The following is a 15510-nucleotide window of genomic DNA, read 5'->3' on the forward strand; positions in this document are numbered from 1 at the left end:
TGCTTGAAGCTAACTGAGCTTGGCTTCAATAACTTCCAGTATCTTGATGTGTTCCTAAAGACTTGTCAATCCAACAGATTACTCGCTTCTTGGTCATAACCAGTTTCTTCACATTGGTTTCCAACACATGGTCACGGAGATTTTGAAGCATTTCCCACAAATCGCGGTAGGTAAATTGATCTTGATTCATGGGATCTGCTCTTTAAGTTTCTCTAACTGACCAACTTCTTCGGGAAGACGGTTGCGAATCCTCGTGGGTTCTTGATAAGGGCAGGGATGCTGCAGATAAGCGAATAATTTTCCGACAGAGTGAACAAATTCTGTTGTTGTTCTGTAGTGTTAGCTTTGCGGGTACCTCCGTACGCATCTATGATTTCCAAGAAGCAGGATTAGCTTCTTCTCGCAAAAAGTTCACTCCTTCTAGTAGGTCTCTTTCGAACGGCCCTACTCGATTCAAGTGGACTACTTTCGGTTTTTTGGTGATCTTGCTTATGCGATAGATTACATCATTGATTCTTTTCTCACTTCCTTTATACATTTCTTTAAAACTGTAGTCTGTGACCTCCGTGTCGTATCGTTTTCCCATTCAGCAGCTGATAACTCGAGCGAACCAATTCTGGTATGTCGTCCATTCTTCTTCTCAATTAGATCACATAATCTTCTCCCGAACTACAGCCAAATGCTATGTCACAACGAAACCTCATTTCACATCCAATCAGAATTTTTGCAGGTATTTCACCGGTGGACTCATGAAAATTTTTCGACAGCACTTTACTGAGGTATTTCAGCACTCTTTCTTGTCCTCCTTGGATCTATGAGAAAACTCAGACAATGTCTAGGCTACTTGCATCCATTTCAAGAATAAAGTCCCTCTCTGGTAATGGAAATCCTAATATCGGCGTCATGATAAAAAGTCTCTTCAAGGTGTCAAACACTGTTAGACAGTTTCTATTCCAGTGGAAAGCTCTTGATTCTTCTGTGAGTCGAGTTAGTGGCCTGGTAATATACCCAAACTTTCTTATGAAATCTCGATAGTACGTGAAAGTCCAGGCAAACAGGTTAAAACGTCAAATTTTTGTCTGTCTTTGAAAAATTAAAAAAAAAATGGAATCAGAAGAGACTCAAAATCAGGACGATTTAGACGCATACACAGGAAAAAATCAAATTATATTCTCTGAAGTTAATTTCAAACCAGCTACACCTACTACTACTTAATCATGTGAAACTCGAGGAAGAGTTTCAGTTTAATTCTCAAATAAAAATTTTGAAAGAAAAAATCCGAGCAAGATCAAATAAATTTTGTAAACGGATATGTAGTATATACATATTTTGAAGACCCCTTATATGAGAAGTCAATTATACAAACATATTGCAAAAACTCACAAATTTTATTTATCATGTGTGATAGAAAACTGATTGACACTCCTCTAAACGACAATGGAGAGGTTATACAAAACTATACTGAAGGTAAACAATATCATAGAGCACTGGATGAAAAAGAAAATAATAGTCCATGAAACCACTTTTCAATATCACTCCAGCTGCTAGAAAACCATTTCTAATAATATATTGTAACACTATTACATTAGAAAGTACTAAATTTTTGATTGTTCTACACCATTTCTCAAAATATGGACACTCATATAAATTAAACTCAGCCAAAGTATAGAGATAGTAAATAATTTAATTAGATGTTTCACCCATCATTGTATACCGGAAAAAATAATATCCGACAACCACAATAGCTTGGTAAAAGATTTATTGGAAATTCATAGAATTAAAATCCATTTCATCAGTTCATAACATCCTGCATCAGGCATAGCCAAAAGATTTCACTTAATTAAAATTGACTTCTAAATGATCAGACTAAATTCAAAAAAGAACCTTTCGAAATAAAAGTAAATTAAGCCCCTCTGGCACATAATAATAGTATTCACTCATTAATAAAACCAAAACATATTGATATATAATTGGTAAATAATTATAATCATATCCATAAAGAAAAATGTAATAACTTTATTCTGAAATGAAGAAGTCATTGCAGGAAACGAAAGAGAAAGTTATATCAAAGCCAATTAAAGTGGGGAAGATTCACCAAATCCTCTGTCTACAGAAGTATTTGTCAAAAATAACCAAATCCAGGGGAAAATAAGAAACAGATATCAAATCAAGAAAATAAATCAGTGAACAGAAAAAATAAAACTGCAAAAATTGTTACTCTTCGTTTTGATGATGCACAAGATATTATTCTTCTAAATATAAAACGACCTAGAAAGAAACCATATAATTTTATTACTGATTCCTCTTGTTCAGACAAGCAATAATAGAAATAATAATATCAGTAATAACCTAGGGATTTTACCAATAAATCTTGGACCAATAAAACTACGAAAATCAAATTATACATTTGTATATTTCTACAATCAATTATTGAAATAAATAAACACGTTACTAATATCACACATGAATTATTAAACAATACATATTTCTCACAAGAAACACAAAATATACTTAATCTTTTTCAGATTATTAAAATTAATATATAAAGATAATTCGAAAACCCCAATATTCATACAATTGCAAACATTAACAAAGAAGCTTAATAAATTGATCTTTAATAAAAACCATAACCGGTAGACGAAGACGAAGAAAGAATAAATGGAATCTTAGAACATTAAAAACAGAACCAAGCTATCCATCAAAATCAAATTCAGTTGCATTAGAAAGTCAGCTATAATAATAAATAATTTCAATAAAACTATTTAAGATATTCAAAATAACAAATTACTACTAAAATCCAAATTATTAGACATAAAAGATGTGCTTGGCCTTCAAGTGCAATATGAGAATCTTATTTATCTCGAAGATATGTTGTGTGAAATTTTAATTATGTATATCGTAATATTGGATATTATAGAAACTATAGAAAATTCTTGAACTTCTGCACATTCGAGTTTAATGAAATCAAAAGAATTGTTTACAGAGTTCTTATAGATTTTAATATTGAGTTTGAATTATTTTATTTAGTACCTGTACCCACTACGTTAGAATCAGAATTCGCAATCATAATACAAAATTCAAAGTATTTGCTAAGATCTGATACACAGATTAAACCTCTAACGACATTTGTACCAGAAGCGAGACTTTTCAATGTGCTTCTAACCTTCAAGGCAATAATAAATAGTTATGACAAAAGCAAATAGTTTCGATGCAAAACTTCTCAAATTGCGAATACACTAAAATGAAAATCATTTGAAAATTATACCAGAAATAAACTAGTACCTTGGAGTATTTTCAGAAAAAGAAAAGTTCACAATCACATGTTCTGTAAAATAATTTTTGGAAATAAAAAATTAGCATTTCAAAAGAGAAGTTTTGGTCAACCACTGGTAATTAATAAACTTCAAACTCATTTGAACAAAATAAATATCTAGTCATTGGAAATATATTTGAAAAAATTGAATTTAAGAATTTAAGAAAATAATTTTTCCATCACCAAACATTGTTATTCTCATTTTTTTACTTGTACACTTTATATTATCAGTCTAGAATTTACTTTGAATCTGAATAATTGTAACTTTCTTAAATGAATAATTTTTGAGAAAGCGTTTTTCGTGTATGAAAAGTCAAGTTATGTATATAAATTTTTTCAATCTCTTATTGCTTAGAACTTTTGATTTGTTTATGATCCTAAATCGTATTGATTTTAGGTCTTTTGTGATTCAAAATTATTTTTTTGATTTATTAATGACAAATCAAAATTTTACGTGACGATCTATTGCTGTCTTTTTTAAAATTTGTCACAAAAAAGATTATGAATAATAAGTTTGTCTGATAGATCTATCCAACAATCAGATGCTGAATTTAGATGCTCAACTATTCAAAAAGCGAACACTATATTGAAAAAATGATTATGCAGAAAAAATGATAAACAATATATTTAAGAAAAGGATAAACTAATACTATAATCAATTTAGAAACAAAGAGCTTAACGTCAAAAAATAGTACGTCAAAAAGTACAAGGACAACTATCAAATTATTTTAATAAATTTGATATTATTATGCCATTAACCTAATATTTCACTTAATTAAAATCTAAAACATCAAAAAACAAAAAAAGTAATATTATTTATCATCTACCTCGTAATGATTGTGACGCTGTCTACATAGGACAGGCACCTCAGTAGTTAGAAAATAGACCATATGGTCATCAATACGATGAAAAAAATATTGAAACGGAATCAAATATACGAGATAGGGAATTTTTAGAAATGGTGCACATTCATAAGATCGAGAAAGCTATCAATGATAAAAAATACATAAGCAATTTAAGTAAAATCAATGCTCTATTTTGAAAATTTCAATACATCTACGAATAATTTGATTGATAGCTGATACATATTTTTGAGACGTAGGATCTAAGGAAAAATTATTTTTTTATGTTGAAACAGATTTCTATTTTGATTTTGGTATTCATGATGTAGGTAATTATTAGTTGATTAATATAAATACGGAACTTGTCAGTTTCAAGTCATATTTTAAAGAGCGCAACAGGAAGAAACCTTAAATTTCTATCTGTCTTTGAAAAATGATACAACAAAACTAATTTTCAATCCAAAGACACTTCAAATCAAGACGATTTAGAAACATAAGCATATCAATAAGTTAAGAAATGAGAAATTGAAGAAATTTGCCAACTTATCAAATTTATATATATACAATGTATTCACATCATATTTGGATCAATCAAAATTTCAGTCCCTGATTATAAATACATAGTTATTCGAAACCTTGCAATATATATTTGAGAGAGTAGAGACTGTGTGTTATTGTCACAATATCACAACAATTGAATTCATAAACTAGTTGGCGAAGACCTCGTTTCAATTTATTCATATTTTCATATCTATATTCAATTTAAATAACACGTAGTCTTTCCTTAATTTGTGTAAAAATGTGCATCTATTGTGTTTATTTGTTTACTCCTTGCTGGACTGTATAGGAACAGGTTTAAAAAACATTACTTTAAGAAACAGGAAATGTTCGCGCATGTTTGGTAAAATCTAAAATATATATTCAACTGACTCAGTTTCGCGCTAGCGACGAAGGAGAATAGAGTGAAACCTATTACGCAGAATTCCAAAGCTCCTCTTGTACGCGGAAACATAAACGTAAAGATTTTTTAAAAATATATACCATAAAACGATATCAATTAATACAATTTTTTCTGTGCAACGGGAAAATTATTGTTTAACTAGTGCTTCGCAAATTCGTGATATGACGAAAATTTTGATAGAAATAAATGTACCTAGTGCTATCCCCTGAAAACAAAATAATTTGTTTATTTTTGTATATCACAAAAAACTTTTTACCACAGGTAAGAGATAATGTTCTACGGAGTGGATATCAATTCCATGTGTTATTTTTCCATTCACACAATATGTTTCTTTTGATTGTAGAGTAATATTTCAATTGATTTTCTACATATAAATCTGTTTTATTCTGGTAGGTATCGGTTTATATAAGGTTACTATTGAGACATAAGATTATTATAAAAATTTATAGTTTTTCAAACCGTTGAAGATTTAATTATGAATTCAATTCATCTATTAAAAAGCTAAATCTCTACAATTAGAAATCTATCTTAAATACAACAATTTAAATTTTTAGACGGTAAACATAACTCTTTTCACTATTTAGAAAACCGGTGAGTGATTGTAAAGAAATAACGGCTCAAAACTTTATCACATGTTATCAACTCAGTTTAATAGGAATAGCTAGAGTTCTATTTTGGACACATATTTCTACAGTTTTGTCATAAAATAACCAAAAGTCATTGTTAGTATTGTGGAAACTGTTTATCAGCTTATTTAGATTATGAGAGGGTGAGCTGAATTTATTACGAAACAAAACAGTGACGTTTGTTATTGTCATGTCCCAGTGCTCCTACCTCAGTGTAAATGAAATGAGATTATCCATCTTTGATAAAGTAAAACTCAATGATTCTTTTAAAAAGTTCATGCTAGAAAGATGTTTTAATCATCTTCTCTATATGACCACTGCAGTGATTTAGCAAAAATAGTCTTAGAATAGGAAATCTTATTCCAAGATTCATATGTGCCTGAAAATAAACAGGTATTTTGAGTTTCGCCAAGGACAGGCTAAACATTTCAAGAGAGGGTCTACACTCATGAAACATGTGAAAAGTATTGATATTTACTGATAGAATAATCGGGAAAAGTAAAGTGGAGCTTCTACTTACCATGTTTTTTAAGAAAGTGATGGGTGCTGTTTAGAGCAAAATCATTTTTTATTGTAAATATATATGCCATTCTTATTCTCAGTAAAAGTTGATAAAGCGTCATTTTTTATGCATATATTAAAAATATTTTTTTTATTACAAAATTCGCATCAACCATATACTGGTTACTGAATACACTGTTCACACCAACACTCACAATTACACTATCCGACACGCTTTTCGATAAGAAAGTTATCGTCTTCAGAGACTGAAGGTTAACTGTTTATCATCAGTCTCTATCGAAGTCCATGTGACATTTGGATCTGGAGAACCTCAAAAAATATCGAATTTAGAAATACATATTCACATTCTTTAACGTAGAAATCTTGAATAAAAATAGAGAGTCCTTTGAATAGCTGTAATAAGCCTTAATTTCCTGATATATTCCGAAAATATTATCGGATATGGTCTATCACAAAATTATGATTAATTATAGGAATATGTTTTGAACGTTGAGTGAATATGTCCCATAAATATGTATATGTATATAAAATTTTATTTTATAAATTCTCATATCAATATGAATAATTTAACTGAGGGCTGTTACTTATTCTTGAGATGATGTAAAACAATGAACAAATCACACAGTTTGGTTTAATGTGACAATCATGCAAATTGTCAATGCCTAATTATAGAATGCGGTTCATATGGAATCAATTTTAGCGTTATTATGTATTATGTGAAAAAAAACCTGAACAGGTAGATTTTTATTCTTACATTGACAAGTCTTTGCAATGTAGGCACTAGGAAAATAATCAAAAAATATAGATAAACCTCACCATCAATCGTGCCCACAAAAAAATAAGGGCTAATTATTTTATTGTTAATGATACCACGTTCACTTTTTTTAGGATTACGAGTGTGAGCCTTACACATTCAGTGAGGATTTTCTATGATCCAATATCTACATTTCTGTTTGTTAACCGTTTAACAGAAAAAACTATTTTGTTTATAAACTGCAAATCTGCGTCCATCATCAATTCACAGACTTGCCTTCTATCAGGATCATCTTAATTTTACTCCTGAGCTGTACTTTGTAAGTGTGGTATTTTTCTTTATGCGAAACTCTCAAAATAGATGATTTACTCCGGAAGTACATTTAACTTGTTTCATCAGTAAATTGAACATTTCTACCTGGCTTTGCAATATTTTTCACATATCCAGTTTCCCGAAACTTTTTCTCACTTTTGCTAACTGTAGGATGCGAAAGGTGTTGAACAGGATATTTATTATTAACAATTAAAAAACCTCTTTTTGAGTTCTTGTTTATTACCACAACCAGTCATAATTGAGATTCTATCTGATTATTTCTATTTTAATAAACTAGACAATATTGCTGATTTAAAAGTAAGGATAATGGAAGAAATTAACAAAACAACCCCCGAGGTTATACAAAATGTACAAACCTGACCAAAATCGCCTCGGTTATTGTCAAGAAGTGAATGGTGGTCATTTTGACCATTCAATTTCATTGTAAAGTAGATTGAAAAATACATTCTAAATATTATGCGACAATATTATCTTCATTCTACGTTAAGTTTTGTGATAGAGACATTATCATAGTTTTACATCTTTAATTTTTTTTTCAGTTATGGTTGCAACAAATTTAAAAAAAAAACTCCATATTACTGAACAAAGGAATAAAACCCTTTTCCAATACGGTGCCAGACGACCTTCTTTCTTAATAAAAATTTTCGAGAGGGTGCTGGAGGGAGATAATATTTTCATGTTGGTAATTGTGAATTTAATAATAAAAATGGACCTGTTTCAAAGTTTCTTTCACGTAGTATAATAATAAGGCTAAAATTGAATTTATTCCTTACATATGGACCACATTGTATAATTATTAAGTCTAAACTGATTGTTGATCTGATCGATATTCTGAATTCTCGAGTACTCATATATTCTTTATGAGGAAATGATCATTTTATAATCACTTAACATTTGTTTACGGGATTCTCGAACCATCTCAAAACTTTGGTCAAATAGCAGTTGAAAATTTGAGCTCATGGTCCAAAATTGAACTCAAAATGACAAAAGTAATCATAGAAGATATTTTTATAAAGACTGAAGCAAATGATAAAAAAGTTAAGGAAGTAGCAATAATAAGCGTTTTCGTAGTTTTATTGTCATAGAATTGAACACCAATATATTTTCAATATTCTGAATACTTCATATATTCATAATCAGGGATTGAAATTATGGTCAAAGTACAATTTAAAAATATCTATAAGACTATAACAGTGATGGATCCTACTTGCCCCAATTAGTTAAATATTATGGTGTGTTAAATTTTGAATTGTATTATCATTTTAGGTTAGGTCGTTATGGGTGGAGTTAAATTTAATAGGTTGGTTAAGGTTCTTCGGCTGTCGATGGAGTTGATTATCATAAAATTTCCTCCGTCAAAATCTAAAAGATATGCATAGATTAAACTTAAGTAATTTGAATCAATTTTCTTATTAATACATTGATTATTTTGAGCAGCATATGTTGTTTCTGAAAATAAACGTTTTTTATAAGTCTTCACAGTTGTCAAAACTTTGACAGATTTATAATTCATAAAATATTCTTCATGAAATATATGTGTCGCTAATGAATAACAATCAGCATATAATTATATCCGATTTGTTAATGACCCCTTCGACTGACATTCATTGTTTGGTGTTTTGTCATTTATTTTTATAAAAATAGATTGAATCAAGGGTTTGACAGTATTCTACCTTAATATATGTTGTCCAAAGAGAGTGATTTTATATATGTACATGAATAGATGAAAGAGAAATGTCTGAATTGACATTTAATGGTGATATCGGTATGATGTCAAAGTAAGTGTTCAAAATTCGTTTTAAAAGATATGGAGGATATGAGTTTAACAGTTTATAAAATATTTTAAGGTTCTTTTTATGGAATATTTGATAAAAAACTTTAAGGCCCTATTTTTCAATTGTTTGATTAAATTGATCTTAGTGTTACGTGGGCGATATGCATGACCATTTCCTTCGAAAAATTTAAGCCAACCAAAAAGCTGTAATATTTTATGTTTACCTAGCAACGATCAAATTTCAGCGATAATACAAATTATCGATAATTTGCACTAGTGCCAAATTTTCGTCTAGGATTAATAAACATCATTTGGTTTTAATTTTATATTTTAAGAAAAGGAACAATTATTGAAAATGCAATTAGAATATACAACTTTACTGGAGACCGACGATGGTGTTTCTATGCTGCTTCCACCACTTCTTATTGTTACTTCGCTACTGTATAATTTAAAGAATAACAAATTTTAAACACAGAATTAAGTTTATTTTAAATTAAATTTTTCTCAGGAAATAGTCTGCCAAAATGCCCTCTCGTGCATGTCAAATTGTCTCATAATTTCCTCTCGTGCGCATTCGCGCACTCGAGAAAATTAAATTATCGACAATTTGACATGCACTCGGGACATTAATATTGATAATTGATTTATATTCCAGATCTAGTTAGATATATACCAGCAATTAAAATTTTATTATCTTCGTTTCTAATAAATTTAGTGTCAAGAAAAGGTAACGATTTTTCAGTATTCTTTTCCATAGTGAATTGTATATAAGGATCGGAACTAGTTGAGGAAATTAGTGAATTATCAATTTCATTATATGGAATGGGTAAAATTATATCATTTGATAATTTTTTATCAAGAATAATTTATAGGATGAAACAAGTGTTCCAAAGCTGTCTTGTTAACTTTCATTATTATGAAATAATTCTAATAGTTTCCCTCAACCTAGTTTGCGCTTCTTACTTATGTCAATTCCATTTACATTGTAAAGCTGTAAGACATACATTCAAGTGATCACTACTAAAAAGTTGTGTTAAATTTAATCTCAATGAGACGTGATTATCATTGAAAGTTTCATTGAATTTGAAGAAGTCTTTGATATAATAATTGTTATAATCATGAGATTTTTTCCAAATGTCAGTTAACTAATTAGTAAAATGTTCAATCGGAGTGTTTTTGATACTACAATGTCTTTAGCTGGATCTATCTGAAAATTATTTCGAAATTCATTATGTAGAAGATATGATCTGCAGTTCTTCAAAAGAGTAAACAACTACTCTCCTGGCTGATGTCTCGACGAATATTGAATTACATCTCCTTCGAAGAGTGTGATATTCATCGACCTTTATGTCGAAATCGCTCGAAATTGTAAGGAGGGGGTTGTAACCGTGGACTAGTTTGGACGTTGTGCCTCTAACCCGAACTGAGTCACAACAAGCTAGCACTGATATGTGGTTCGTGTCTTTATAGGAAGTCAGAATGACACTAGATAGAGTCTGCTGGATATTATTTCACAACACCAACCAAATAGACGCTCTGAATGGTGTTGTCTTCAGTTTGGATTGTATATTCTTAACGAAATTTTGTTACGCCGCTCTGCTAACAGGCATAAACGTTAAAAATTTTCAGAGGTTACAATCCACTGGCGATCCATTAGTGATGTTGATATCAATAAAAAGGTTTCGATAACTATTGAATTTGTTGTAGTCAGATATTGTTGGATATCCCGAAGATATAACTTCCGATGTAGTAATAACGACACTCTAGTTCATAACTCAAATTCCATTCACCTGGCTCTAATTGTTGATGCTGCAATAAAAAAATGAATGTATAATATTGCAAATAATCTTTTCTGCCAGTTATTTTCTCAACAACTTCCTAACAAGATTTATTTTAAATGCTCATATTTATTTAGTTATATAAATACTCTCGATCTGAGGTTTATATGAGAGACATAGATAAATAAATAAATGAAATAATAAATCATGAAAAGCTGAGGATGGGTCTCCATTTTAAATCTCGTTTCCAAACAAAAAAACTTAATTCACAATTTATTGAATGACGATGAATTTTCTGGAAAAAACTCTCAGTGTTTATCAGAAATATCTTCTTGTGAAAAGCTTATTAATAATAAATGGAAATCAATTCAATATAAATATTGTGAGGTAAAATTATTTCGTGTTTAGATGTTTTCGGCTTATTTAGAATATATACTTCATAACTAATTTTGGTATCATGATAATGAGAATAATTATCCATTTACATGATATAAACGTGTTTATTGTATTGAATGTTGATGTCAATATAGTATAGGTACGTCTCATTAAACTGCTTTGTTCGAAACGCACTCACTGGCCTACAACAACTTATTACGTCAAATAAATACAATTTTGAAAATTTGAATTTAATATATGAGCTAGAAGCAATTATGATTTTAAATTATTCTGGAGAACATTGAAATTTGTAATGAAATTGCTCAAATTTTCCATTTATGTTAGATTTCTTAAGTATATCAACCATTTTTATGAATTCACTTCAATTTGTGGAATAGATGTACAAAAGCGCCTCAAATTGCTATGCGAATTTCTCCTCTTGTAGCTTGTTTAGTGGAGGACGTTGATATAAACGCAAGGATTTACCCGGAATATAGACGATATTTGATATGATCTGAACACGTATAAAAGATTTTGAGCGGAGCAGAAAATTTTCTTACCTGGAAATTATGTATAAAATTGTATGAAATTATTTGTTTTAATCAAAGAGGTTTTAAGAGTGAGTTCAATTCATTCATAGTTTCAAAGTATGAAACTAAAATAAGAAACCATAAAAAAGTAGAGAATGATAATATATATATGTATATATATATATATATATATATATATATATATATATATATATATATATATATATATATATATATATATATATATATATATATATATATATATATATATATATATATATATATATATAAGTTCAAAGATCTTTGAAACCGTTGAATACGAGGTCCGGCTATTAAATAACGAGACTGGTTACGAAGAGGGCTTTATTATAAGGATTATTCTACATTCCATTCGAATGCTCGAATGCTCCCCTTTAATATACTCCCCTCCCCTTGCCACACACCTCTCCATACATTTTTTTTTCTATTGATCGGAGCAATACTGGTAGTCTTCTTTGGTGAGAGCCTTTAGGAGCTCTGTCGTTTTTTGCTTTACCGCTTCCAACGACTGAAATCTCGTCCCTTTGAAAGCAGATCTATTTCTAACTTTTCTAACCTTTCAACGAAATCTGAGCAGACCCTTTGACGAAAGAGCTTTTGGTCAGGAGTGAGATTTTTTTGCACCAACCTTGCACAGACTTTCTCGAATAAAATTTGTCTTACCGTTTCTTTATTGGCGTTTACAGCATCGGCAATCATCCGGATGCTCATTCGACGATCTGCACAAACAATTTGATTGATTCTGGTCACTGTTTCTGGAGTTGAAACAGTCACAGGGCGAGATGGGCGCTGGTCATCTTCACTGCTCTCTCGGTCATCACTAAAGCGCTTACACCACTCAAAAACACGCGCAAAAGATAGAGAATTGTCCCCATAGGTCACTTGCAACAATTTATAGCACTCAGTCGGAGTATTTTTCAATTTAACGAGAAATTTAGATTGATACGTTGCTCCTGTTTTCGTCACACATGGTTTTCGGTACGAGAAAAAGACACATTCGTTTCAAACCCCTACTGCACAAATACTATAATAGTGACGGAAACGTGTTTTGGGACGTGTATAGACAAGAGATCTAGATACTCAACGCACTACTCGTTTTTTACCCACCCGTCTAGGGCGCCCTCTAGGCGCGCAGTCTCGTTATTTAATAGCCAGCATCGTACAAGGAACAGGAATATATTGGAATATGTCAAACAAAAGCAATTAAAAAAAGATAATCAAACGGTGTCTGCGCGCAAAATCTTGACACGATAGCTGTACCTCCGGTAACAATGTTTCGACTTGCAGTGTCGCGTAGATGAAGATTATGTATGAATTTGGTACCAGACTTAGCATGATAATTAATAAGAAGTTTTCTAGTGTGATTTGCAATTATTTTTAAATAACCAGGAGCATCCTTGTAAACTTCACAAAGAGAATTTGAACTTTTCTGAAGAATATATGGGATAGGCTAGAATGCTGGATACAAACCTTAAATCAGTAGACACTGATAATTTGATTGCTAACGTAATAGCTTAATCAGTTTCATCTTTTTAAAACGTAGAACAATTAGTAATCCGTAGAGGAACGGACCATCTTGTTCCAAACTATATTCTAATTCACAGAAAATACTTGTTTGCAAGTCTCGCTATAAATTGTCATCAAAAATAGAAAACATGTTCCAATATTCTCCGAAAGTTTCCTTCAAAACAAATATTTGTCCAGACTGGTTATCAGAAATTTCATTGTTGTGTTTAATATATCATTGAATCATTGAACCAAATATATTCAACGAAAAAATATCATTTCAAATCGGCTCTTGATGAATGTCAAGACATTATATTTCGCAAACATTTCAAAGTATGTTAGAAAAATGGGGAAATCAGAAACAACATGTGTATGTTACGAGATGAGGGATCCAATATGTAGAGCGTCTGTTATCTATCTGATAAACATAATATCGACTCTAAAGCACATCATCAACACTAAGTGGTTGAAGAAATATCAAATACAATCTTCCTTATACTCGTGGATTGTGAGAAAATTGAAAAAGCATAAAATTTTAACTACCTCACAATTGCAAAACTAGAACTCAAAAAATTCAAGTTCAAGTTCAAGACTCCAGCAAAAAGTTTGCAAGACTCACTGAAATACCGAAATTAGTGCTGTATAAATAATAACAAAGAAATTGTTATTATAAAATCAGAAACTTGAGAAAATCTGACAATACTTGAAACAAACCCATTAATCTTGGATCAGGGTTTCACTAAACTGAGATGACTGATGAAGATATACATAGTAAAATTAAATGGTCAACGGGAATTTTTAAGAATCTCTTTTGGTTTGAAATAAACTACTACTACAAAGTTTCAAAAAAGTGACACTCATAGCTTACAAAAGCACATTAACAATCCTAAAAAGTATTTATAAGTTTTCATGTTCAGGGGAACCAAATTTTAAAGTAGAAATCGATGAATCTGATTTTTTAATAGAAGAGGTAGCTTATTTGGGACATATCGTTACTTCACATGGTGTACAGCCAAATCCTCAGTAAATTACTCAAATTACCCAAGTAAATACAGTGTCATCTAAAATTTTCTAGCATCAAAAACTATCGAAGAAGCTAAAGCTGAACAATTCAGATTACTGGATGATAGAAAAACTGATATTTCCAGGGGAGTTGTATTCTGAAAATAAGAATAGTCTTAAACGAATTTTCAAAAAAGTAACAGAAATACTTACAGTACTTAGTACTGATAGATTGATAATATAAAATACCTAGACAACTTTATGTCTAATATGATTGATTAGCGGAAGTAATTTTTTTTATCTAAAAATTCTTTGAAAGATATGTAGAACACAAGATAATGAGGTGTATATTTTATTTACATTGAAATAACACTGACGTGAATTTATAGAATTTTCCTTTTATTTGGAAAAGCCAAAGATTTAGCATAATTTGTTATTCGAAAATGTAGCAAGATATGGTTTAACATGTAGGCGATTAACAGTGTTGACATTTTTATATCAGTACATGTTATTGTATTGAAATATACAAATTCTTTTCAATCAATTCGTACAGGTTGTATGCTGTTAATCACTGTAAAATTGTACTTTTATTACTAGAAATAGGAGGGCGTATTGAAATTATCTATTTCAACTGATTTCTGTGGGGAACATGGCAATCCTCGGAACATTTTCCCAAAGTTTTGCCGAAGGTAATATAGTTATTGTTGAGTTTGATGTAAATATTTGCATATTAATTATGGAGGGTAATAAATAGGAAATATTACATTATTCCATTTATCAACTACTTAATATTACATACAACAAATAGAGCCTTCCATGCTAATAGGAAATTCGAAATGTCTATTGGAACCCTTCACGGAAAAAATCGTAACTCTAATTTCAACCATAAAGACATGGACATTTTTAAAGAAATGAGTCGAATAAAGCTTTATGCGTGTCTAATTTCAGCCGTGAATGTTACAATAATAAGCTTCAACTCACATATAAATACTGTCCACGGATGAATACCATCTACGGACAAATATCATCCACGTATAAATACCATCTACAGATAAAATCTGTCAAGGATGGAGATTGTTTTGAATACATTCACAGAAAATTTCCGAAGCTTTGTATGAAATTATTGAAGGGTGAAATATTTGATGGTCCTCAGAT

At 30.3% G+C, this 15510-nt stretch overlaps 1 protein-coding gene across 4 annotated transcripts in view; it reads left to right on the plus strand.

Moving 5' to 3' along the window:
• Positions 1–5087: 5087 nt before the first annotated feature.
• LOC130453367 (mesotocin receptor-like) overlaps positions 5088–15510 on the plus strand; it is a 178759-nt gene continuing 168336 nt past the window's right edge. For 2 of the 4 annotated variants that reach the window (XM_056793071.1, XM_056793073.1), the window contains exon 1: positions 5088–5377. The gene's annotated coding sequence lies outside the window, so the exon portion shown is untranslated. Of the gene's footprint in view, positions 5378–7890; positions 8034–15510 lie in introns of those variants that run through there. The other 2 variants (XM_056793072.1, XM_056793070.1) reach the window with 2 other exon arrangements.

Source organism: Diorhabda sublineata, chromosome 2 (genome assembly GCF_026230105.1).
Source record: "Diorhabda sublineata isolate icDioSubl1.1 chromosome 2, icDioSubl1.1, whole genome shotgun sequence".
NCBI classification, from domain to species: Eukaryota; Metazoa; Arthropoda; class Insecta; order Coleoptera; family Chrysomelidae; genus Diorhabda; species Diorhabda sublineata.